Below are 24317 nucleotides of genomic sequence, written 5' to 3'. Positions count from 1 at the left end.
CTTCCCTTTCTTACTTAACCTCCTTCAAATGTTGAATTCCTTCCTTTTCCCCTGGTCAGAGAAGGGGCCCAAGAGGGGAAGAAGGACTAGCCTTGGTCCCTAAAGCCTCCAGAAAGGCCCTCCCTATCCCCATCTTTTCTTAACAAAAACCCAGCCCTGCTGTGTACATATAGAAAGGTATGTATTACCATGTGAATATTTGGGTCATTCCTCCAGAGAGGGGACAAAGAGACCCTCTGTCTTTTGGCAACATCTCATCTCTTCCTTTGACTATTCCCTCCCCCCCACCCCACCCCAACCCTCACCCTTGGTTTTGTCCTATCCTACACTTCAAATTTCTATTTTGAGTTGAACTTGCTTTTTTTTTTATATATATATTGAAAAAGACAACATTGCCCCAAGAGCCAAAAATAAATGAGAATTGGAAAAAAAACAATATACTAAATTCAAATGGTAATCTAGAAATGCAAAAATCAATAAAATTTGAAGGACACAGCTAAAGCGTTGCTGAGAGAAAAATTTCTAGCACTAAATAATTTATGTATGTATGTACATATATATATTTTTGAAAACCTAGTGGATTAAAAATCTTAAGGATTATACATTATATTTTGAAACATGTCTTAGTTATATGTATGCATATGTGTTATGTCTATATGTATATGTATTATGTATATACTTATACATACATACAACAGATATGTTTCAAAATATTTTAAAGTTTAACCCTTAAGATTTTTAATCCACTAACTTTCTAAATGACACATTCTATATAAAAATAATCTTAGTTTTTGACTGGTTACGAAACCTAAACCTAATACATTCAGTTCCAAAGGCTGAGTGTGTGGTATTAATTGATGTCCTTGCTCCTGTTGGCTTGTGAATGTTTAAAATGTCCTAGGTATTTTCATGGCATTGCAATAATGGACATACCTTGTAAATTGAGATTTCATGCATGAAAAGGATCTATCTACCAAAAACAACTTAACTAAACCTCTTTTTCTACATTCTTTTTGCCATCATCTCTCTTCTACCACCATTATAGTCATTGATGGCTATGAATTCCACCAAGAACATCAATTCAACAATTTGGACACAGAAGCTACTAAGATCAGGGAGTTCAAATGAGTGTGCAATTGACGAGAGCAGCAGGAACACAAGGACCTTCTCAGGACCATTAAGCAAGCCCAATCAGAGCTTAATGGAGGAAGGCAATGAATAAAACTCCAGTGCTTCCAAACTAATATTGGCTATGTTGACTGTGTATCCTGGAATAGAAATTTGATCCTGGAACAGAAAAGGGACATTCATGAAAAAAATGGAAGAATCTGAACAAAGTCTAGTTTGTTTTTTTTAATAGTAAAATACCAATGCTAATTGCTTATTTTAACAAATGTGCCTTGGTTATGTAGGATGTTGACATAAAGGGAAAATGGATGAAGGGTATGCAGGAACTCTCTGCACTTTCTTTGTAACTCTTTTACAAATCTAAAAATATTTCATAATGTAAAGTTTTATTAATAAAAAACTAACACTGAAATCTTGTGTACAAAGACTTGATAGTAAGGGCTTTGAAGCATGAAGTCGTAATTCTAGCAAAAACTCAATACATTGATCAAGAGCAATACAGACTTAAAAGAGATATGCCAGAACTGACTGGAACAACTCTTTTAGTCATATTGCTTAAAGATCACCACCACTTTCTAAGTGGTAATTCTAGAATGAAATCAGAACACATCACATATTTAAAATAATTTCACATAGATAATAGTGTGAAATTTAGTGTCAGAATAGTTATACTACAGCAAGCCAATTCTTGCTGTATGCATTAGAAATAGCATAAAGAACCTTCAAATTTTCCATAAAAGGACATTTATATGCAAATATGAAGGTTAGGGAGAACACTGTAGAATACTTGGACTAAATAAAGACTGTCTTCAATCTCTGAAGTGAAGTATAAAAAGCAAGAAGCCCTTGTAGCAGACTAAGCAGTTTGGATTCTTAAGTTTCACCTGCAATATAAATTTAATTTTCCTCCACAAGGAAGAATTAAAGTCCCATAAAGGTGAAATCTCTTCAAGCCACTTTAGTTTTTCCTTTAGACAGATTATAATTCCTTTCAGGAAAAACAATCAGAAAATTAGAAAAAAATTTAAAAATTTCAAAAAAATTCAGAAAGCAAGCTGGGGTTCTTTGCACTGATATTTTCTTACAAAGTACAAAAATGGAAGATGCTGGTCACTGTCCAGCCACTGTTAATAAACCTGTTATTGCTTCTATGTCTTTAGTACGTTGTGAGAAAGTACATAGAATTTGATTCAAAAGTTAGAAAACCTGAGAGTGTGGCTAAGTGGTATTTAGTGCCATTCTGCTCCTTCAGGAGATTAGAAGGTGAGAAAATTCATATCAACCTGCAACATCCTGGCCCAAATATAGTTGAACCTGTGAAGGATTGTTCCCTGTGTCTTTTGAGGGACCAGCGCTCAAATGCATAGTTCTAAAAATTGAGTTAACTTTTTCTTTTCCTTTTTAGGATTCTGGAACAGTATTGGAAGTAAAAATAAAAAGATGACTATAATTAAAAAAAAACATAATTAAACATTCGATCCCATTTTCTTCATAGAACACATAATAAAATGTAAAAGAAATTCTAGAGTAAATGCCATAAATAATAGAACTAATTAAATTAGGCAGATATCATACAAATTGAGAACAAATTTAGAGATGATAATTTTTCTCCCCTTAATTATAGCAGATTCTTCTCCATAAAGAATGAGTAAAATATCTCAACTATAATGAGATATCACCTCATTGAGACCAATGAATTTGAATTTGCAGTATAAAATACTGTTGATGTGTCTAAACTTCATTATTCTTCAGATAATTCACAATTAAAAGACATTAAAGGGGTGCCTGGGTGGCTCAGCCAGTTAAGCACCTGCCTTTAGCTCAGGTCATGATCCCAGGGTCCTGGAATTGAGCCCAGGTGTCAGGTTCCCTATTCAGTGGGGAGTCTGCTTCTCCCTTTCCTTCCGACCCTCCCCTTGCTCATGCTCTGTCTTTCTCAAATAAATAAATAAAATCTTTAAAAAAAAAGACATTAAAATTAAAATATTTTAGGGTAATTCATTATCTCATGCTACTGTATTAAGGTAATTTGTAAATTAATAGTCTAAATTATTAGTCAATTTCCATTCAGACACAAGTCTAAGTGAACTTTCTCATTATCAACTCATAACTCTGTGTCAAAATGCAAAATAGTGAAGTGACTCAAAACTGTAGAAGTAATGTAAAGAGATAGTGGATACCACCAAAAAAAAAAAAAAGAGAGAGAGAGAGAGAGAGAATTTTTACAGGTTTAAGAGGCTGGTATACTCTTCTCTCATTAGGATATGACCACTTAACATGGTCAGGAATCTTTACATGTTTTAGTCACTGCTATATAATAAGATCCAAGACAGAACTCAAAATCCATGCTTTAATCTCCATTTTATGACTAGAATCTAGAAATCAAATAAGGTAAGCATGGACAGAGAAGAGTTAGCTAATTTTTTAAATAAGGCCTCTTTTTCTACTTCTTTTGTCAAGACAAACCATATTAGATTTAAAATAATAATTATTAGGGAAAATGGCAACAAAAAAAGCATGATAATTTCATATGGATTATTTGTAATGCTCTGTAGTAACAGTAATAATTAGATGGCCCCTGAATTCAGACCATCTGGTTTCCAATCTGAGATCTGACAAATTGCTGTGTGACCTTGGGCAAGTCACTTAAACTTTCTGCGCCTCCTTTTCCTCATCTGTATTTTGCAGACAATAATAGTACCTACTTCATAGTGTTGTCATGACAATTAAATGAGAAATAAAAACCGCTATTTAAGTGTTAGCTAGTAGTTGTAGCAGCATATCCTGACAATTGTTCAGTCTTTCTGTATGGACAACCCTAATCAAGGCAGAATGTAATAAGAAGTTCACCTCACAGATGAAATGCATACATAATAACAACTCATTGAATTTCTAATGACTTTCAGAGTTATAAACATTAATAATTTGTCTCTAAACAGTACTATGTAAATATAAAAAGAACATAAAATAAACTTAGAGACTGGGAATTACCTTTTTAACTTTATAATTACCTTTTTAAACCCATGCCTATAGCTAAAATCACATGTAAACTATCCTAACCATAGGTGATTTATTTAATATGTATTTAAATATAAATTAACATCTAGTATTGCTCATAATTATGGCTCTTCATTTTATTGTTATAGTTTTGTGATACATATTTGTTGCTTATTGCTTATAGCATCTTTTAGGTTATTGTTGGGATAATACTATTGATTTCTCTTTGAATCTATATTCTGCCATGTTGAATTATATACAAGGAAAGAAAAAACAATGTATTTTGATAATGTATAGGACTCTGGAACAAGTTCAATTAAAAATAAGTTAAATAATGTGGTTAGTCTGCATGAAGTACCAAACATGAGGACATCAATTTCAATGGCAATCTGCATTCAATATTTCAGCACAAATGTTTCAAAATATGATTTTAAATGTATGGCTTTATACATATGTTATGGGTTGAATGGTGTACCTATAGAAAGTTATGTTGAAATCCTAACCCTCCATACCTCCAAATGTAAGCTTATTTAGAAATAAAGTCTTTATGAGGTAAATAAGTTTAAAGTCATTATGCTCAGCCTTAATTCAATATGACTGGTGTCCTTGTAAAAAGGGGAAATTTGGACACAAAGACACAAATACAGGGGAGAGAATGCAAAGATACACAGAGATAATGTCACACAAAGAACAAAGATTGGAGTGATGCATCTACTACAACCCAGGGAACGGCACAGGCCTACAAGAAGAAAAGCAGGGAAAGTTCCTTTCCTCGTACCTTCAGGGAGAACATGACCTTGCCAACACCTTGACTTCAGACTTCTGGCCTCCGGAGCTGGGAGACGAAAAACTGCCCGTTGCTTTAAGCCATCTGGCCTATGGGACTTTGCTACAGTAGTCCTAGGTAGACATGACATTTTACTAAAGGTGCTGTTACTTTTCTGGTGTTTACTTACCCATCTTCCATAATCTTAATTTGAGTTCTTTCAAACGGAAACTGATCTATAAGGATGTCACATGCCTGTAGAAATAATCCTGAATCTGAAGGTGGGACACCACAGGCATAAGTCAGAGTTTTTCATCAGTAGACGTGATTGTGTTCTCAGATAGTCTATAAAATGTGTATTTTATTTATGCAGGAAAAATGGATTAGGGTTTTCCATGAAAAAAAGCTAGTGTAAATTTTGGGGTTTTTTTTAAACATTTAGAATAATTTGTTTTATCTAAGACTGTTTTTTAGTGAGAAAAAGAAGTGTGTTCTTGTCCACCTTTACTTGAATATTCAGTAGAAACATCTTTTTTTTTTTTTTTAAAGATTTTTATTTTTATTTATTTGAGACAGAGAGAATGAGAGACAGAGAGCATGAGAGGGAGGAGGGTCAGAGGGAGAAGCAGACTCCCTGCCGAGCAGGGAGCCTGATGCGGGACTCGATCCCGGGACTCCAGGATCATGACCTGAGCCGAAGGCAGTCGCTTAACCAACTGAGCCACCCAGGCGCCCTATTCAGTAGAAACATCTTAATGCTAATGTTGGGTCAAGGATAACAACACTTAGGTAAAAGAGATATACTAAACCACATCCTACATATAATTTGAACCACAGAAATGAATGCATTATATAGTATGCATTAGTTATAACCATTCACCAGGAGCCAAATGCAAAATAAAAAAAAATTAAAAAGGGAATCAACTAAAATTTCTACTATAAAGCATTCCACTATGATTGAGAAACACATTTTTATCATCTTTTTTTGTTACTGAGAAAGTAAATTCATTCTTCAATGGCTTGGTTACTCTTATAGGTAAAGAATATAAACGACTTCCATGATAATTGTAAGAATGATGAATATGTTTACTTCTTTCCTACTCAAAAATACTTCTTTCCTCTTGGATTTCCTTTTTCTTCGGGTTCAAAATTACAGATTTTTCTCTGAGTCCTTCCTGTGCACTAACTTCATTCAGTTTTAAATTCCTCAGATATTTTAGTCTTTAATGAAAAGACTAATGTTTACAGAAGATTATGTCTATTATGCAATGTTAAAGCAGTTGCAGGCTACAAAGACATCAATTGACAGCTCCCAAGGGAAGGAGTAAGTAAGTTGATATGATCTGGATGGAGGACAAGAGAAAACAAATCAAGAAGAATAACAAACTCATGCAGGCATAAAGAGTATGAATCAATGATCAGAAGTGGATCTGATCCAGGCAAGTTGGACACAAAGGGAGGCGCTATACAGGAAATGGGTAAGTGTACAGACTATGGAGTCACACCACATTGATTGACTATATCTCTTAGTGGCTATGTGAGCTACAGCATTAGTTTTCTAATCACTTAAAAGAAGTAGTATTATCTATCTCATTAGTTTATTGTAGGGATAAAGTGAGATGACATTTTCAAAGGTCTTAGCACAGTATTTGTGTGGCACATTCTAAACATCTGATAATAGCCGAGTAGCCCTGTTAAGGCAAACAAGAACTGACCCATTAGGGGCACCTGGGTGGCTCAGTCGGTTAAGCACTTGCCTTCAGCTCAGGTCATGATCCCAAGGTCCTGGGATCAAGTCCCCCTTTGGGCTCCCTGCTCTGCAGGGGGCCTACTTCTCCTTCTCCCTCTTCCTGCTGCTCTCCCTGCTTGTGCTTTCTCTGTCAAATGAATAAATAAAATCTTTAAAAAAAAAAAAAAAAGAACTGACCCAATAAGTATCAAACTGATCCAAGAATTATTTTCTACATCCTTTTTTAAAAATCTAGCTAACTAGAATGTTCTATGTGTCTATTGGAATAAAATATCTATCATTTCCATGTCAATATTGATTATATTTTCATCTAGACCCAAGGCTTTAAGATATAAATACCTTGATAACTTAAACTTATATCTCCAGGCCTGGTGCTCCTTCTGGAATGTATATTCAATTTCCAACTCAGTGTATTTACTTTGGTATCTAGAGACTTTTAAGTGGTCCCTATGATCCTTACATCCTGGCTTTCAATCCCTTGTAGAGTCTCCTCCCCTTGAATATGGGTTGGATCTGTGACTTGAATATGGCAAAGATACTGGGATATCACTGTTGTAATTATGTTACATTATACAAATCTCCTTGTATAAGCTAGCTGACTTGCTCCTGAGTCTTGCTTTCCTTTCTGATTTTAAATAAGCAAGATTCCATAAATCCCAAGGCTGTGAAGAAAGGAAGTTTGCAATAACCTAGTGAGCTTGGAAGCAGAGCCTTCCCCAGATGTTGTCAAGATGAGAACCCAGCTGGCTGACACCTTGTTTGCAGACTTGCAGAGAACCCAGCTAAACCACGCCCAGACTCCAACCCCACAAAAACTGTGAAATAATAAATTTGTGTTGTTTTAAGTCACTAAATTTGTGGTGATTTTTTTATTTAGCAAAAAAATTAATACAGGGATTTAACAAGCATATTCTCACAAATTAAGCCTGTCCAAAATAGAGTATTTATCCCCCTAACATTCAAATCTGCCTCTCTTCTAGTGTTCCCTAAGTTAATGGCCCCACCATTCACCCCGCTGATTAGTTAAAACATCTTGGAACCATTCTTGATGCCTTTGTGCTTCCCAAACTGAAAAATCCTATCAGCTATGTCCAGAAAAGTAACACTTCTTTTTTTTTTTTTTAGATTTTTTATTTATTTATTTATTTATTTATTTATTTATCTGAGAGAGAGAATGGGAGACAGAGAGCATGAGAGGGGGAGGATCAGAGGAAGAAGCAGACTCCCTGCCGAGCAGGGAGCCCGATGCGGGACTCGATGCGGGACTCGATCCCGGGACTCCAGGATCATGACCTGAGCCGAAGGCAGTTGCTTAACCAACTGAGCCACCCAGGCGCCCCAAAAAGTAACACTTCTTATAATCATTTGGTTCTGATCATTTGCCTCGGCTACTATAATAGCTTCTTTTCTTCAATTCTTGACCCTCTAGAATCTATTTCCATACAATAGCCAGAGAGATCCTTTAACAGATAAATCCTTTCTCAATTTCCTGCTCTCAAGTCTTCCAAACATTCCCATGAGACTTGGAACAAAATCCAAATCATTTACATGACTTGGGACCCAAATGATCTGGCCCATGAGTAACTTTTTTTTTTATCATATCCTACTTCTTCCTCCCTTATTCATTTTTCTCCAGCCATTCTGATCTTGCCAGTTCTTGAACACTCCAAGCAAATTCTCTACTATAGCCCTTCAATTTGGTGTCCTTTCTGCCTTAAATAATTTTCCCTTAAATATTCTCACAACTGGCATTCTTTTTTTCCCAAACTTCTACTCAAATGTTATGTCTTCATACAGGTCTTTTATGAATGACTCATCTAAGGGAGAAAACTGCATGACTCCTATTTCACTTGCCTTAAGTTTTATTTTTTTTATAGTACTTATTAAAACTATCAGGAAGAACTGCTTTTTTGCTGCCTCTATTCTTGCCAGGACCCGCACCGCTGCCTTACACGTGCCTCACAGCAGAAATAATGTATGTCCTCCTTGAAAGGATCAAGGAATTAATGATTTCTTTGGAGACTTCCAGCACAATAGATAGCATCTAAGGAATGATCAGGTGAAAATGACCAGGTGAGGCCATCCTGTATGTATTCCAGACCACTGGCACTAGACATCTCAACACTAAGACCCTGTGGCTGCAAGTAATAAGTGACTTATGGAGGACACCTGGACCCTTGTTTTTGTTCTGACCAGTTCTTGGATGCCTGGGAGGACACGTACACCAAACCACAATCCTCAATGAAAATTCCAGACCCCAAGCAAAGATGAGACTCTCTCTCCTTTCCTTTCTAAGTCTCCCAGATGCTCTGTCTGTATCTACACTATATATCTTCAGTAAAATCTGCTCTCACTTCTTCTCAGCTTGCATTTGATTTCTATCATGCATGAAGTCAAGGATCCTCTTGGCTGGTGGTGTGGGACCCCCTTTGGATCCTAGGACCAGGCCTGCCTACATCATTATCATTTGTTTATCCGTTTATATTCTGTCTTCTCAGTAGAATATAAGTTACATAATGCTAGTAATGCTTGGTTTTGTTCATTTCCATATTCTGGAACACTACATGATAAAAAGTTAAGTACTTGACCAATTTGGCATAAAATTGCTGTTGAAATCATTTTGGAATCCTTTCAGGAAAAAATATTCTACCATAGTGCTTTAAGAAGTTCAAAATATCTCATAGAAAAACATAAGAGTACATTTCAAACTTTTATTGAAAATTTAATGCTAACTAATCACAAAACTATATTCTGTCTTCATCTTTTTGTATTCTGTTTTAAGAAATTATTTAAGCGAATTATCCTCATAAAGTAATGAGTATCCCAAACTATAGCTCTTGATTTCTCTGCCCCCTATAGCTAAACTATCATTTTTTACTCTCCAATGTATATTTAATGCAAAGAAATAGAAAATAGTGTGGCAGAAAATAAATAACTTGTTCCCCAAGTATGTCAACAGTGAGTATAAAAGTCAGGTTTGTAATGTTATCTGACAGAAGCCAGAGACTGTGTCCATGGGAGATGTGCTTGTGGTGACACAATCCATCATACTGCCATTGTTTGACAGTCACAGACAAGAAAAAATACCTAGGAATTACAAATGAATTTTCTCACTAACAATTTATAGCAATTTGCAGAACATTGTGATTGGCATATTTTCTTCACATATGTTCCATATGTTACAATAAAAAAAGGGAGCTGTTTTTTGTACGGTTATTTTTTTCAAGAAGATTATTTGCCAACAGACTAGTGTAATGTGTTAATGAATTGAGTCAAATAATTCTCCCCTCTCTTGTCTGAGCCAGTGCTTTCTGCTTGAGGAATGGGTAGCTTAGATGATTGATAACAGAATCCACAACCTTTCACCTCCAAGTCACCAATTTGAACCCAACCTAGTTGAGCAATGAGAGACATTTGTTTCCATAGGCAGCTCATGAGAGGCCTGCATGAAATGAATGGGTAGCCTCTATTTGCTTACTGGACCTGAAATGATAGTTACTTGGAAATATATTCTGCTGTGAGTAAAGACCTACATTATCATTATACTAATTACTAGAAATATATTCTGCTGTGAGTAAAGACCTACATTATCATTATACTAATATTCTTTTTCAAGGGCCTAAAGTTAATATATGATATTGGTTGGTATTTAGTTTCTGACTAGAATTTTACTCTCTGAGGCAAATTTACCTTCAGTATTTTCAATGTTATTTCAAAGTATTATTTTAGATTTTTAATAATTAAAACTTACACGTGGTATAGTAATGAAGGGGAGCAGAATTGGCTACCTCAAAATATGGCTCTTTGGCATAAGGATTATTTTAAGCTAATTATTTTTTTTTTAACTGCAGACAAAGGAAAAGCTCTGTAAACCAAGAAGAAGTTACCCTTTTGTGAGAAACATTTACATTTATAAGGGAAATATAAGAGGTATACACGGTATTAAGATTGTTTGTTTTTCTCCTGTTAATCTATCAGTTATTACAGGAGGTGGGGAGTCAGGGGATGTCTCAGCCAAGAACCTACAAGGGTAAGGGAAAATTATTTTTTCCTCCCTCACAGAAACAAAGCAACTATGTGTATAATAATTAAGATTTTGCCTCAGATTTATATTTGGTTCTCAGAAGTTAGGGTGTCACCTTTTGTAGAGTTTAAATAGCTTTTATAATATAATTTTTTAAAGATTTATTTATTTATTTTAGAGAGAGAGAGCAGGAAGAGGGGCAGAGGGAGAAGGAAAGAGAGAATCCTCAAGCAGACTCCCTGTTGAGCTTGGAGCCCAACTTGGGGCTCCATCCTAGGACCCTGAGATCATGACCTGAGCCTAAATCCAGAGTCAGTTGGTTAACAGACTGAGTCACCCAGGCACCCCCAGCTTCTATAATATTTTAAATTCATTTATTAATTAAATAATTTAAAAGTAAACTCATAAAAGGATATTTTCTGAAGACATTTCAAAATAAGGGAAATAATATCTTCCTCTATTAGACTAACATGTGATCCAATGGGTGACTTAGTCAGAAGTGAGTTAGGTTAATTGGGATCTCTTTCCTAGAAGCTTTCAAATATATGTAATGGAAGAAAAAGTTCTTTTCACAGATAACTTTTATTTAGTTATTTATTTTGACAACTTTTTGTTTTATTTTTATTAACATATAATGTATTATTTGTTTCAGAGGTACAGGTCTGTGATTCATCAGTCTTACACAATTCACAGCACTCACCATTGCACATACCCTCCCCAATGTCCATCACCCAGCCACCCCATCCCTCCCACCCCCCTCCACTCCAGCAACCCTCAGTTTGTTTCCTGAGATTAAGAGTCTCTTATGTTTGTCTCCCTCTCCGGTGGTTTCGTCTTGTTCCATTTTTCCCTCCCACTTTGGCATAAGTATTATTGTGAGTTAAAAGCAATCCAAAGCCAACAGATTCAGAAAAAGCTGTTTACCTCCCCATCAACTGCCTGCTTTATCAGAAAAAGAGCTATTAAAAGAGATGCCTCTTTACCTAAGAAACTTATCTATGTAACAGGGCATCTGTGTTTTTCAAACATTTCCTTTCACCTTCCGGCTAATGGTCTTTCACCCCTTTGATCTTCAGACCCCTACTCCTTTCCTTAGCTCATATAAACATCATGTTGCCTGACAGTTTTTGGAATTTCCATTTCTTTGTGGATTACCCATACATACGCTATTAAATTTGATTTTCTCCTGCTAATCTGTCTCATGTCCATTTGATTCTAAGTCCAGCTAGGACCTTGAAAGCTAGAGGAAACTCTTCCTCCCCAACACCTCTAATGGGTCTTTAGTAAAATCTGTTTTTCTCACTACTCTTCTGTGAGTGTATTCTCTTTGAAGGACTGGAAAAAAAAAATATTTCAAGGTTACCACAAGAAGAAACCAGAAGCTACCAGTGAGAGGCAATCAACACAATTTCTTTCCTAGAAGATAAGCCGAAGTTATATTTTATGTGGCTAGAAAATCTACAGCCTTTGTTGTGATTGATATTTAGGTATTGATTCAACCAATGATTGTGAGTATTGGAACTATAGGAACAGGTAAAATGTGTGTGAAGGGAGGGGACGAGCCAAAGAGGAAAAATAAACCTCAGCTAAGGAGGAATTCAATAGATATCTGCAACTGAAAATCAGGAAATATCACTATGTACTTACTTAGAAATATGGACTAAAGCACTAGAAAAAGCAATGAAATGAGTTAAAGTGCTTGTCTCTGGGTAATGGGATTTGGGAGTGAGGAGCATTGAGAAGTCTATAGAAGAATCAATCAGTCCTTCAAAGAGATATATTTATTATTTGACAAAAATTAAATTGTATAAATAAAATTAAAGAAACAAAAGCTTACTCACACTTTCTCATTTTTAATCATCTAAATCTGTTTTGATGTCTTTAATTTGTTTAATGTTTAATATTATTGTAATTATCAAAGAAAAATAAGTGCTCATTTTAAAAAACTTAGAAATTGGGGCACCTGGGTGGCTCAGTTGGTTAAGCGACTGCCTTCGGCTCAGGTCATGATCCTGGAGTCCCGGGATCGAGTCCCGCATCAGGCTCCCTGCTCGGCAGGGAGTCTGCTTCTCCCTCTGACCCTCCTCCCTCTCGTGCTCTCTCTCATTCTCTCTTTCACAAATTAAAAAAAATTAAAAATTAAAAACTTAGAAATTACAGAAAATTATCATTCTAACTTGGCTATGCTTCCCTAACCAGTGTCCAGAGTTGTTCTACCTCACACAGAAAATGATGATCTCAAAAGAATTAAAGAACCACTTACCTAAAGATCACTGTTCTGCTGTAACCCTGAGACTATCTTCCATCTCAGTCTCCACACAATAAAGTGTCAGCTAAATAACTAATTATAAATGGAAATTTTCCAATTGACCATTGAATGTAAGAAGAGTCGATACAGATTATCAGGGCACAGAGCAATGAATATTATTCAGAAAAGACTTGAAATGATCAAGAAAATCATTACCTGTGATGATTTACACAATTATATTCTCGTGACAAGCAAGAATGGGCCATTAATTTATTCCATTGAAGGCTTTTTGATCAACCAACCTAGTAAAGAAAATAAGAAAATAATCAAAGAAGGAAATGGAGAGTGGTAGACTTATTTCCTTCTTTTTTTCCCCTTGCTTTATTTCTCCCTCCATCTCTACTTCCCTCTTTCCCTCCCTCCCTCTTTCCCTCCCCTCCCCCCCTTCTATCTTTCCTTCCTTCCTTTTCTGCAAGGAGCAAGTGAAGGAAAAGTAATTCATAGTAGGTAAAAAGGTTTCTCCTCAGGAAACAGTTGTTTCAGGCTCAAGATTCAGCACAGAATCAATCTTAGCTGAGGAGCAGAGGGAGGGAAACAGGATTTACCAAGCACTTTTTCCGATGGCTGCAACCTCAGGGCTTACCATTCTTGTTGATGTTGTTTTTTGACTTGTAGTTTTCTAATGTTTCCCACTAAATCGATTATTGCCTTTAGAAGTAATTTCATGGCTTTTAGAGTACTATAGCTTTATCTTTCTAACCTTCATGCTCTTGTGAAAGATTGGTCTCATTTCTTGTTAATTCTGATTCTTCTTTGAGGTTATGCTTTCCTTCTCCAAGGGAACCATCAGGTATCGTTTTATTAGTCTTACACATCATGCCACCTCTGGGGAATTTGTACTGCTAATTCATCTTTCCTGACAATTGCCAAAATAAATGGTAGCCAGAGCACTTGTTTCATTTCTGTGAACTTATTTTATTACTCCCTACATTTCACAGCTGTGAGCAGTCATAAAGACCAAACAGACAAGGATTTTCTTTTTCCAATATTATATCTAATGGTCAGTTTTAAATCATTTTAGTTGCAAAACTTTTTAAAGAATAGTTCAACCCTACATTTTTTATCTAACATATTCATTTATTCTTGTATTTGGCAACAAAGGGTAATGGAAGAAACAACTCACTAGTATTAGAGTCTGCATTCTGGTCCTAGACTTATATATGACCTCACACGATTTACTTAAGGAGTTCACCCAACTTAAGTCTTCCAAGCCTCAGTTTTATAATCTATAAAATATAAGAACCGAGCTCTGAAGTTGGCTGAAGTTTTAAGATTGTGTTTCCAGTAAGAAAAGATATCGCCCAATTGTCAAATCTTTAAATACCAACAAGTTCACCAAGAGTATATTTGACCTTCCATTTATCAAAGTTAATGTCTAAATGTCTCAGTTTTTTCAAAGATCTGAATTATTATGAAATACTCTTCTGCAGATACATAATTAACTAACAGATACCAGAAACACAAAAGGTTACAGAGTTTGGAATAAGGTCTTAGAGTAAGTTAGTAATTAGATATTTTTTTAATTCTTCCTACAAAATCCAGCCTTCAGAGCCTAAAATATTTACTATCCAGTCCTTAGCAGAAAAAGTTTTCCAGCCCCTACAATTAATAAACAAATGAGAGAGAAAGGACTATAGGGGAGAAGAGTGCATCACCCCAAGATGTGCCACATTGGCATGTGGATTGCTTTGAAACAAATGCAACTAGGACCCAGCAGACTCAGGAAAGTTGTTTTTGTTGTTGTTGTTGTTTTTAACCTCTCCTTTAACTGCCTAAGAGAATTTATATAGATGGGCCTATACCAGGAAGAGCTATTACCAGAGAAGACTTTTCGTATCAGGAAGACTTACCTGCATGGCAAGGCAAACCTTTGTTTACCACACATTTGCATTTCTCATTTTCCTATGAATTGTCTTCCTCCCCTTTGAAGCCCCACACCCCCACCCCCTTCTCCTTAGCTCAGGATAATATATAAGCTTCAATTAGCCTGACTATCCGGGAGCCTCATGTCTTTGGTGCTTTTATACTGTATGAAATTAAATTTGTTTTTCTTCTGTAAATCTGTCTTATGTCAATTTAATTATTAGAGTAGTCAAAGCACCTAAAAGGAAGATGATAAAAGTTTTCTACCACTGCAGGATAAACCTTCCTTACAGAAGAATTCCAAAGATTAAATATAAAAGTGTGAGAAATAGAAAATCACCATCAGAACACAACAGTGATAATTACTGCAAACAAGATTCACTGATGGATGGCAAAATTTTAAGGTAAAACAGGATGGTTGCATAGTGTCAAAATACCCTCTCCCGTACATATTAATTATTATGGTCATTTTAACACATACACAATTTTGATAGTCCTCCCTCCAGAGAATTGAGTTCAATTCTTCTACTCTTTAGTGTGGGCAGGATTTAATAACTCGGTTGGAAAGATAGGAAAAGAACATATAAGAAAAGAAAATTGGGACTTCACGGTGGAGAAATGTGGTAGATACAATCTCAAACAAGTAATAAGATTAAGTTAACCAGTCATTGTGCATATTGGTATGTACCTTTGGTAGGATGCAATGAGAAGGGCATTTCATCTATGTGGTATTCTTCCTCAAGACACAGAATCTCAGTGTAATCATGAGAAAACATGAGATGTCTCAAATTGGGAAATGTTCTACAAAATATCTAACCAGTAATCTTCAAAACTCTCAAGGTCTTGAAAAATAATACTGAGAAAATGCCATAAACTGGTGGAAACTAAGAAATATGCCTCTTTTGAATGACTCTAAATTATTGGAGCCATTCAAACATGTTTTCTGCAAGGCAGAGTATACAGCAGACATTCATGGGCATCTTACTGCTTATGACTGTGGAAGAATTTATTTAATAGCTAAAGTGCATAGACATAAGACTATGTCTTTAACATATTACAGGATTATAAAGGTGTCAGGTTATAATGTGAGTCTGAGTTGAACACAGCATGCTGAAGCTAATGTATATTAATATATAAAACAATGTAGATATGGCTATTCCTTTTATTTTTTATTTATTTATTTTTTATTTTATTTATATATTTATATATTTATTTTTAGATTTTATTTATTTATTTGAGAGAGAGACAGAGATAGTGAGAGAGAGTACAAGTGGGGAGGAAAGGGAGAAGCAGGCTCCCTACAGAGCAAGGAGCCAGATGCAGGACTCGATCTCGGGACCCTGGGATCATGACCTGAGCCGAAGGAGATGCCTAACCAACTGAGCCACCCAGGCTCCCTATTTATTTTTATTTTAAAGATTTTATTTATTTATTTGACAGAGGGAGGGAGAGAGAGAGAGAGCACAAGCAGGGGGAGTGGGAGAGCGAGAAGCAAACTCCCTGCTGAGCAGGGAGCCCAATGCCAGGATCGATCCCAGGACCCTGGGATCATGACCTGAGCTGAAGGCAGACACTTAACTGACTGAGCCACCCAGGCGCCCCATGACTATTCCTTTTTAAATAGGACATAAATTGTGAGTATTAAATGAGTAAAAAGAAACACTGAATTGAGCTCCACCATGAAAACGAGGTAACTATAAAGATTGGAACTCTGTTGTTGTTGTTGTTGTTGTTGTTTTTAAGATTTTATTTTTAAAGTAATCTTTCCATCCAATATGGGGCTCAAACTTACAACCCCAAGATCAAGAGTCTCATGCTCCACTGACGGAGCCAGCCAGGCACACCTAGAACTCTGTTTCTAATTTTGCTGATTTAAAAAAACATATATCTATTAAGGAAATGAAAGACAAAGTGTGAATAAAATGTTTTATAATAATCTACTCTTTTTTTTTTATTTTTTATTTATTTGAGACAGAGAGAATGAGAGACAGCATGAGAGAGAGGAGGGTCAGAGGGAGAAGCAGACTCCCTGCCGAGCAGGGAGCCCGATGCGGGACTCGATCCCAGGACTCCAGGATCATGACCTGAGCCGAAGGCAGTCGCTTAACCAACTGAGCCACCCAGGCGCCCAATAATCTACTCTTATATGATAATAATTCTTGACAAAGTGTTGATGTGCCTCAATGCTAAAAATCCTGTGAAGTTAAAAAATAAACTTTTGAAATATACATGTGTTTCATTATAATTGCATATACCAGTAAAATAATTTTTCCTAACAGCAGAATATGAGGAGGTATCTCTCTCCTTTCTGTTCTGTCTTAAAGAGAAAGTAGCCCAAACATTACTAAAACATACTCAATTTTTTGTTAATCATTTCTTATTGAATTTGAATCATGTAAGAACAAAGGATGCCTTATGCCCTGGACAAAGACTTTTAAGTGTGAATTGTGCATTCACACTGTAACAGATAAAAGAAGTACCTGGTTACTAGGGCAAATTATGTTTCTTTTAGGAAATTTACCCTAAAGCCCCTACTCAAAAAGCTATAATGACTACCTGACCACCTTCACCCCAGTATGCTCACTTTGTTTACTGACTTGCATGTTTGCTAATGAATGAGTAACATCAGCATTCAACAAGAACTTGGCACCAACCTAACTTGATCTCCATGGTTGCTCAGAACTTCAGTCAAGCTAATTGCTGCTCTATCCATACTGTGACCTAATTGACAAGAGGACACTTGAATACAAGATCCCTCTGCTTCAGGTGGCTAGCACAATACCTGGCTCATTTTCTTTCTTTCTTTTTTGTTTTGTCTTTTTTGATAAGAATATTCAAGTTCTCTCCTTGCAAATTTCAATCATACAATACGGAGTTATCAAATATAGTCACCATGTTTTACATTAAGTCTTCGGACTTTACTCATCTTACAGCTGTAAGTTGTATAAGTTGTCCCTATTTTCCTCGCTCTCCAAACCCTGGCAACCACTTCTTTTTTATTTTTCTTACAACAACCTGATCGAAAAAATGGGCAGAGGATCTGACTAGATGTTTTTCCAAAGAAGACATACAAATGGCCAACAGGTACATGAAAAGGTATTCAATATCACTAATAATCAGAGGAATGCAAATCAAAACCATGATGAAATTTTACTTCACAAAGGTTATCATCAAAAATACAAGAGATAGGGCGCCTGGGTGGCTCAGTTGGTTAAGCGACTGCCTTCGGCTCAGGTCATGATCCTGGAGTCCCGGGATCGAGTCCCGCATCGGGCTCCCTGCTCGGCAGGGAGTCTGCTTCTCCCTCTGACCTTCCTCCCTCTCATGCTCTCTGTCTCTCATTCTCTCTCTCTCAAATAAATAAATAAAATCTTTAAAAAAAAAAATACAAGAGATAAAAAGGGTTGGCAAAGATATGGAAAAATGGGAGCCACTGTGCACTCTTGGTAGCAATGTAAATTGGTATAGCCACCATGGGAAACATATAGGGGTTCCTCAAAAAATTAAAAATAGAATTACCATATGACAATTCCATTTCTGGGCATTTATCAAAAAAAAAAAAGAAAACATTAACTTAAGAACATACACGCATCCCCATGTTCACTGCAGCATTATTTACAATAGCCAAAATATGTAAACAACTTAAGTGTCCATTGATGAATGAATGGATAAAGAAAATGTGATATATTTATAAAGGTAATATTATTCATCCATAAAAATGAATGGAATCTTGGGGCGCCTGGATGGCTCAGTCATTAAGCGTCTGCCTTCGGCTCAGGTCATGATCCCAGGGTCCTGGGACTGAGCCCCGCATCGGGCTCCCTGCTCCACGGGAAGCCTGCTTCTCCCTCTCCCACTCCCCCTGCTTGTGTTCCCTCCCTCGTATGTCTCTCTCCGTCAAATAAATAAATAAAATCTTAAAAAAAAAAAATGAATGGAATCTTGCAATGTACAACAACATGGATGGACCTTGAGGGCATTATGCTAAGTGAAATAATTCAGAAAAAGATAAATACCATATGATCTCACTTATATGTGGAATCTAAAAAGGAAGAAAGAAAGAAAGAAAGAGAGAGAGAGAGAGAGAGAGAAAGAAAGAAAGAAAGAAAGAAAGAAAGAAAGAAAGAAAGAAAGAAAGAAAGAAAGAAAGAAAGAAAGAAAGAAAAGCTCATAAATACAGAAATAGATTGGTGGTTTGGTTGCCAAGGTGGTGGGTGACGAATGGATAAAATAGGTAAAAGGAGTCAAAAGGTACAAACTTCCAATTATACAATAAATAAGTCATGGGGATACAATGTATAACATGGTGACTGTAGATAATAATACTTATTGCATATTTGAAAGTCGCTAAGAGTAAATCTTAAAAAGTTCTTATCCCAAGAAAAATAAATTCTTTAGCAACATATGGCAACAATGTTAACTAAACTTATTGTGGTTATCATTTTGCAATATGTACAAATATTGAATCACTGTGTTGTACACCTGAAACTAACATAATATTGCATGTCAATTATTCCTCAACTTTAAAAAAGTTTAAAAAAGAATTAAATAGGGGCGCATGGGTGGCTCAGTTGGTTAAGTGTCTGACTCTTGATTTCTGCTCTTGTCATGATCTTGGGGTCATGGTATTGAGCCCTGCATCAGGCTCCATGCTCAGATGGAGTCTGCTTGTCCCTCTTTCTCTGCTCTTCCTGAGGCTCGCTCACTCTCTCTCAAATAAAATCTTTAAAAAAATTAAATATGAGGGGGCGCCTGGGTGGCTCAGTTGGTTAAGTGTCTGCCTTCGGCTCAGGTCATGATCCTGGAGTCCAGGGATCGAGTCCCACGTCTGGCTCCCTGCTCAGCAGGGAGTCTGCTTCTCCCTCTGACCCTCCCCCCTCTCATGCTCTCTCTATCTCATTCTCTCTCTCAAATAAATAAATAAAATCTTAAAAAAATAAAAAAAATTAAATATGAGAATGTTGTATAATTTGCCATTTTTAAATATATAAGAAAAGGTTCACAAACATTTATACTTCAACTAAAAACCTACTTTGATTTTATCAGATTATAAACTAATGCAAATTTACCATCAAATATTTTAAAATTCTAGTTCAGACCAATAAGGAAGCAAATTTTGATGGCACAGTAACACCTTATTTTGATTTTTTGTTGTTGCCTCTTAATAAATAATCTTTAATTCCAAAAAAAATCACAATCCCCCTCAAAAAATGCTAGAAAAGGACAGAGTTGTGAATCTCAATGTTGACAAAATAACAGCACAGATTAGGGACTGCCAAAAGTAGCCCATGTCAAACAGAATGCAGGAAAATGTGGAGAAAGGATGCCCCCAGCTGTATATCCCTGACACTGCTGATAGAATACACTTCTCCAAATAAGTGTCTCATTTTGAGATAAAGAAACCAAAAGTTATTTCTTTACAATAAGGGAGAAAGAATAAGGAAGTGTGAAAGCAGTGAGAGCCTTCAAATACTTCATTTGGTAGAAGGCAAGGGTGAAAGGGGGAAAAAAAATGATAAATTATTTTTGAACACTGCTTCTTTTCCTAAATGTGGGTTACCTAGGTATTCATTTCTGATAATTCACTGATCTGTATATTTATGTTTGGTACATTTTTCTAATGATATACCTCCATAAAAATAATTGATAAGGGGAATTCAACTTCTATTTACTGACTTCTGCAACCCAAAGAGAGAGAATGAACTTTCTATTCCTGTTATTATAGCTATGTAACAAATTATTCCAAACAACTACTTATTATCTTCAGAGATTCTGTACATCAGGAGTTCAGGCAGAGCATAACAGAGATGACTCTTTTCTGCTCCACAGTGTTCAGGTCTTCAATGAGAAAGCTCCAAATCTGGGGGCAGGAATAATCTGAAGACATGTTCACTCACATGTCTGGAAGTTGATGCTGGTTCACAACCAATTAGAGGATATTATAATGGACATAAGAGCTCCACTTGCCAGAGCAAAGAAGACCAAAAAAGAACAAGGAATATGAAAGACATCTATAAGAAAAATTTAAAGTTCTACTGTGGACATCAATCAAAAGAAAATACATACTACATTTCTGAGTTAAAAAAAAAAATAGTGAAGAATACAAAGCTGTTAATTGTCCCTATGTTAATTTGTAATCTTGATGTGATGTCAACTAAAATAAAAACAGGATTCTTTTTATCTGGTAAAGCAAGCTGATTCGAAGGCAAATTGCATTTAGCTGTTCCACAAGTTTTGATTGGATTCAGATCACATTTGCCACATCCACAACTGGCCCAAGCCACCATCACCTCTCATTTGGCTACTGAAATAGCCTGCTTCCACTCTTGCCCTCCTCTCCCTCATTCCCCTCCCACCCATTAATCAAGTCTCTAAAACAATGTTCCTTTGATAATATCATTCAAATCCCAACCTTTCATTTACCTGCTCCAAAGGCCTTCTCACGCACTTAGAACGTAATCCAAAATTCTTAATGGTCTGCAAGGCATTCTAGTACCTGGATCTTTCTCTGATCACATTTCCTACCAGTGCCCTACTTATTCACTCTTCTATTTTTTCTGCTTTTCCACTTTTCTCCAGTCATGTTCCAAAAATAAGCTTTTCAAGCTCCAGCCTATCAGCCTTTGCACTCCTTGTTCTATCTGCCAGCCATGCTCTATGGAATCACATTCATTCCTCCTCTTTGAAACTCCAGTAAAAACCTGGGTATGTATACTGTTTTAGTTTCTTCATATCAGATAGATTTGTTTGCAGTTTGTTAGTTTTCTCCACTAGGAGGTGCATTTCCACAAAAATAGAAACTCCTGACCACTTAAAATCGCTCAATAAATATTGAAATGAATAAGTAGAGTCAGAATCATGCTGAAAATTAGCATATCATAAGAACAACAATGTAACCCTAAGCCAGCATAACATAGGTAAAGAACTCAATCGATGAAATATACTGTAAGGATCAGAAATTGATCAAATACAATGCAATTTAGTATAAAAGAGAAAAAATATTCAAATTAGAAGAAAGGTTATTTTATAATTATTGGCACTTCAATAAATGAATATCCATTTGGAACAAGAAAATAAAATTAAGCATAAGTCTTACCTTATAACTTAAACTCCAGATGAATTAAGTATTTAAATATAAAAAAGGACACCCAGAAATTCTAAAAAAAAATCCTACCCATGGTAGAATTTAAAAAGTTATCTCAGAAATGGGATGAGTTTTATAACTATGGCATGAAGCCCAGAAACCATTTTTAAATGTTGAAGACATTGAGTACAAAAAAAATTTTCATGTTTTCATTTTAAAAATCACTTTTAAAAAAGCAAAGGAGGGAAAAACATTTGCAACTGGTATCACACACAAATTGCAAATTTTCTCAATGTATGATTCCTTCCTATAAATAAGAAAACGACAAACAACCCCGTAGAAAAATGAGCAAAATATGTGAATAGTTATCATACTGAATTAAATAATTCTTAAATAGGGGCGCCTGGATGACTCAGTGGGTTAAACGTCTGCCTTCAGCTCAGGCCATGATCCCAGGGTCCCGGGATTGAGCCCCGCATGGAGCCCGGCATCAGGCATCCTGCTCGGTGGGGAGTCTGCTTCTCCCTCAGCCCCTCCACCCCCGCCCGCCCCCACTACTTGTGCTCTCTCTCTCAAATGAATACAAATCTTTTTAAAAAAATAATTCTTAAATACATGAAAATATGCTCAAGAGCATTCAAAGAATGCAATTCAGCTGACAATAACCTGTTATTATTTACCTTTATCAATGGCAAGCGTTTAAAAAAAAAAAAAAGATACCACATTGACAGAAAGGGTAGGTATAAGATATCAGACGAACTCATACACTGCTATTGGAAGTATAAATTGTAATACCTTCCATGAAGAATGTATCAGTTATCTATTGCTACCTAACAAATTGCCCTAAAACCCAGAGGTTTAAAACAACAATAAACAGGGACGCCTGGGTGGCTCAGTTGGTTAAGTGATTGCCTTCGGCTCAGGTCATGATCCCAGGGTCCTGGGATCAAGCCCCCCGTTGGGCTCCCTGCTCGGCAGGAAGCCTGCTTCTCCCTCTCCCACACCCCCTGCTTGTGTTCCTTCTCTCGCTGTCTCTCTCTTTGTCAAATAAATAAAATCTTAAAAAAAAAAAAAAAACCCAACAACAATAAACATTTATTTTTTTTCTGATAATTTCTCTGGGAGCAGTTTAGGCTGGGCAATTCTGGCTCAGGGTCCCTTGTGAGGCTGCAACCAGGATGTTAGTCAGGGCTGCAGTCATTTTAAGGCTGGATTAGGTAGGGCTGGATGATCCACTCCTAAAGTGGTTCACAAAGCTGGCTAGCAAGTTGGTGCTGGTTGTTGGTGGGAATCCTCAGATCTCTATATGTAAGCCTCTCCCTGGGATACTTGAAGGTTCTCATGACATGGCAGCTGGATTCCCCTAGAGCCAGAGATATTAAAAAAAAAAAAAGGCAGGGTGGTAACTGCTATGTCTTTTACGTCCCGGACTCTGTAGTCACATATCATTTCCCTAATATCCTATTGGTCACATGGGTCACCACTGTTCAGTGTGGGAGGAGGCTACACAGGAGCATATATTTCTGGAGAAAAAGATCACTGAGAATCATTTTGGAGACTGGTTGACACAGGGAACAAGTTGAAAATATTTTTCAAAATGAAAATTTCACATAAATTCTGAAACCAAAGTCTAGTTATCCTTCAGATATGCACTCCAATGTACAAAAGAATATATTCATCTCACCACTCTTTAGCAGCCACAGAAAAGTGAAATAGCCTAAATGTTTAACAATAGGGATCTTATTAAATAAATTATAATGCATCCATGCAATGTATGTATACATGTATCTTAAAGGAATGGGATGCCATGGATAGGATCCACGAGAAAGAAGGAAGGGGAAAAGGAAGTGGTGATTGGGGTGACCAGAGAGGGAAATTTATTTTTCAGAGTCCTCTTCTTTATCTTTAGTATTTTATGACCAAGTACAAGAATTATCTACTTTGAAAAAGTGGGGGAAAAAAATACATAACTGTTACAGTTTTTGTAAAACTACTTATTCCCCAAACAAATGTGAGTTGGGCTCCACCAAGCCTTCATGACTTTTTGTCTTTTTGTGATATATTAATCAATTTGTTATCGCCATCATCTTTATTTGGACTTTCAACCCAATTCTTTGAGATTTCAACTTGAGTGTACTGATTACCTGGCTTATACTGTATCCCCCCAACATTCCTAAGCACAATATGAAACACAGAGAAAGTACTCAGTGCATATTTGTTTAAATCAGAGTTTCTTAACCTCAGCACTACTAACATTTTAGGCCAGATAATTCTTTGTTAGAAGGAGCTGTCTAGTGCACTGTGGGATGTTTAGCAGCATCCCTGGCCTCTATCTACTAGATGCCAGTAGCACACTCTAAATTATGACAAAAATGTCTCTGGACATTGCTAAATGGT

Source organism: Mirounga angustirostris, unplaced genomic scaffold (genome assembly GCF_029215605.1).
Source record: "Mirounga angustirostris isolate CCGP_5_RB_7025 unplaced genomic scaffold, mMirAng1.0.hap1 SCAF_12, whole genome shotgun sequence".
In the NCBI taxonomy this organism is placed as follows: domain Eukaryota; kingdom Metazoa; phylum Chordata; class Mammalia; order Carnivora; family Phocidae; genus Mirounga; species Mirounga angustirostris.
Note: the sequence above shows the minus strand (reverse complement) of the source record.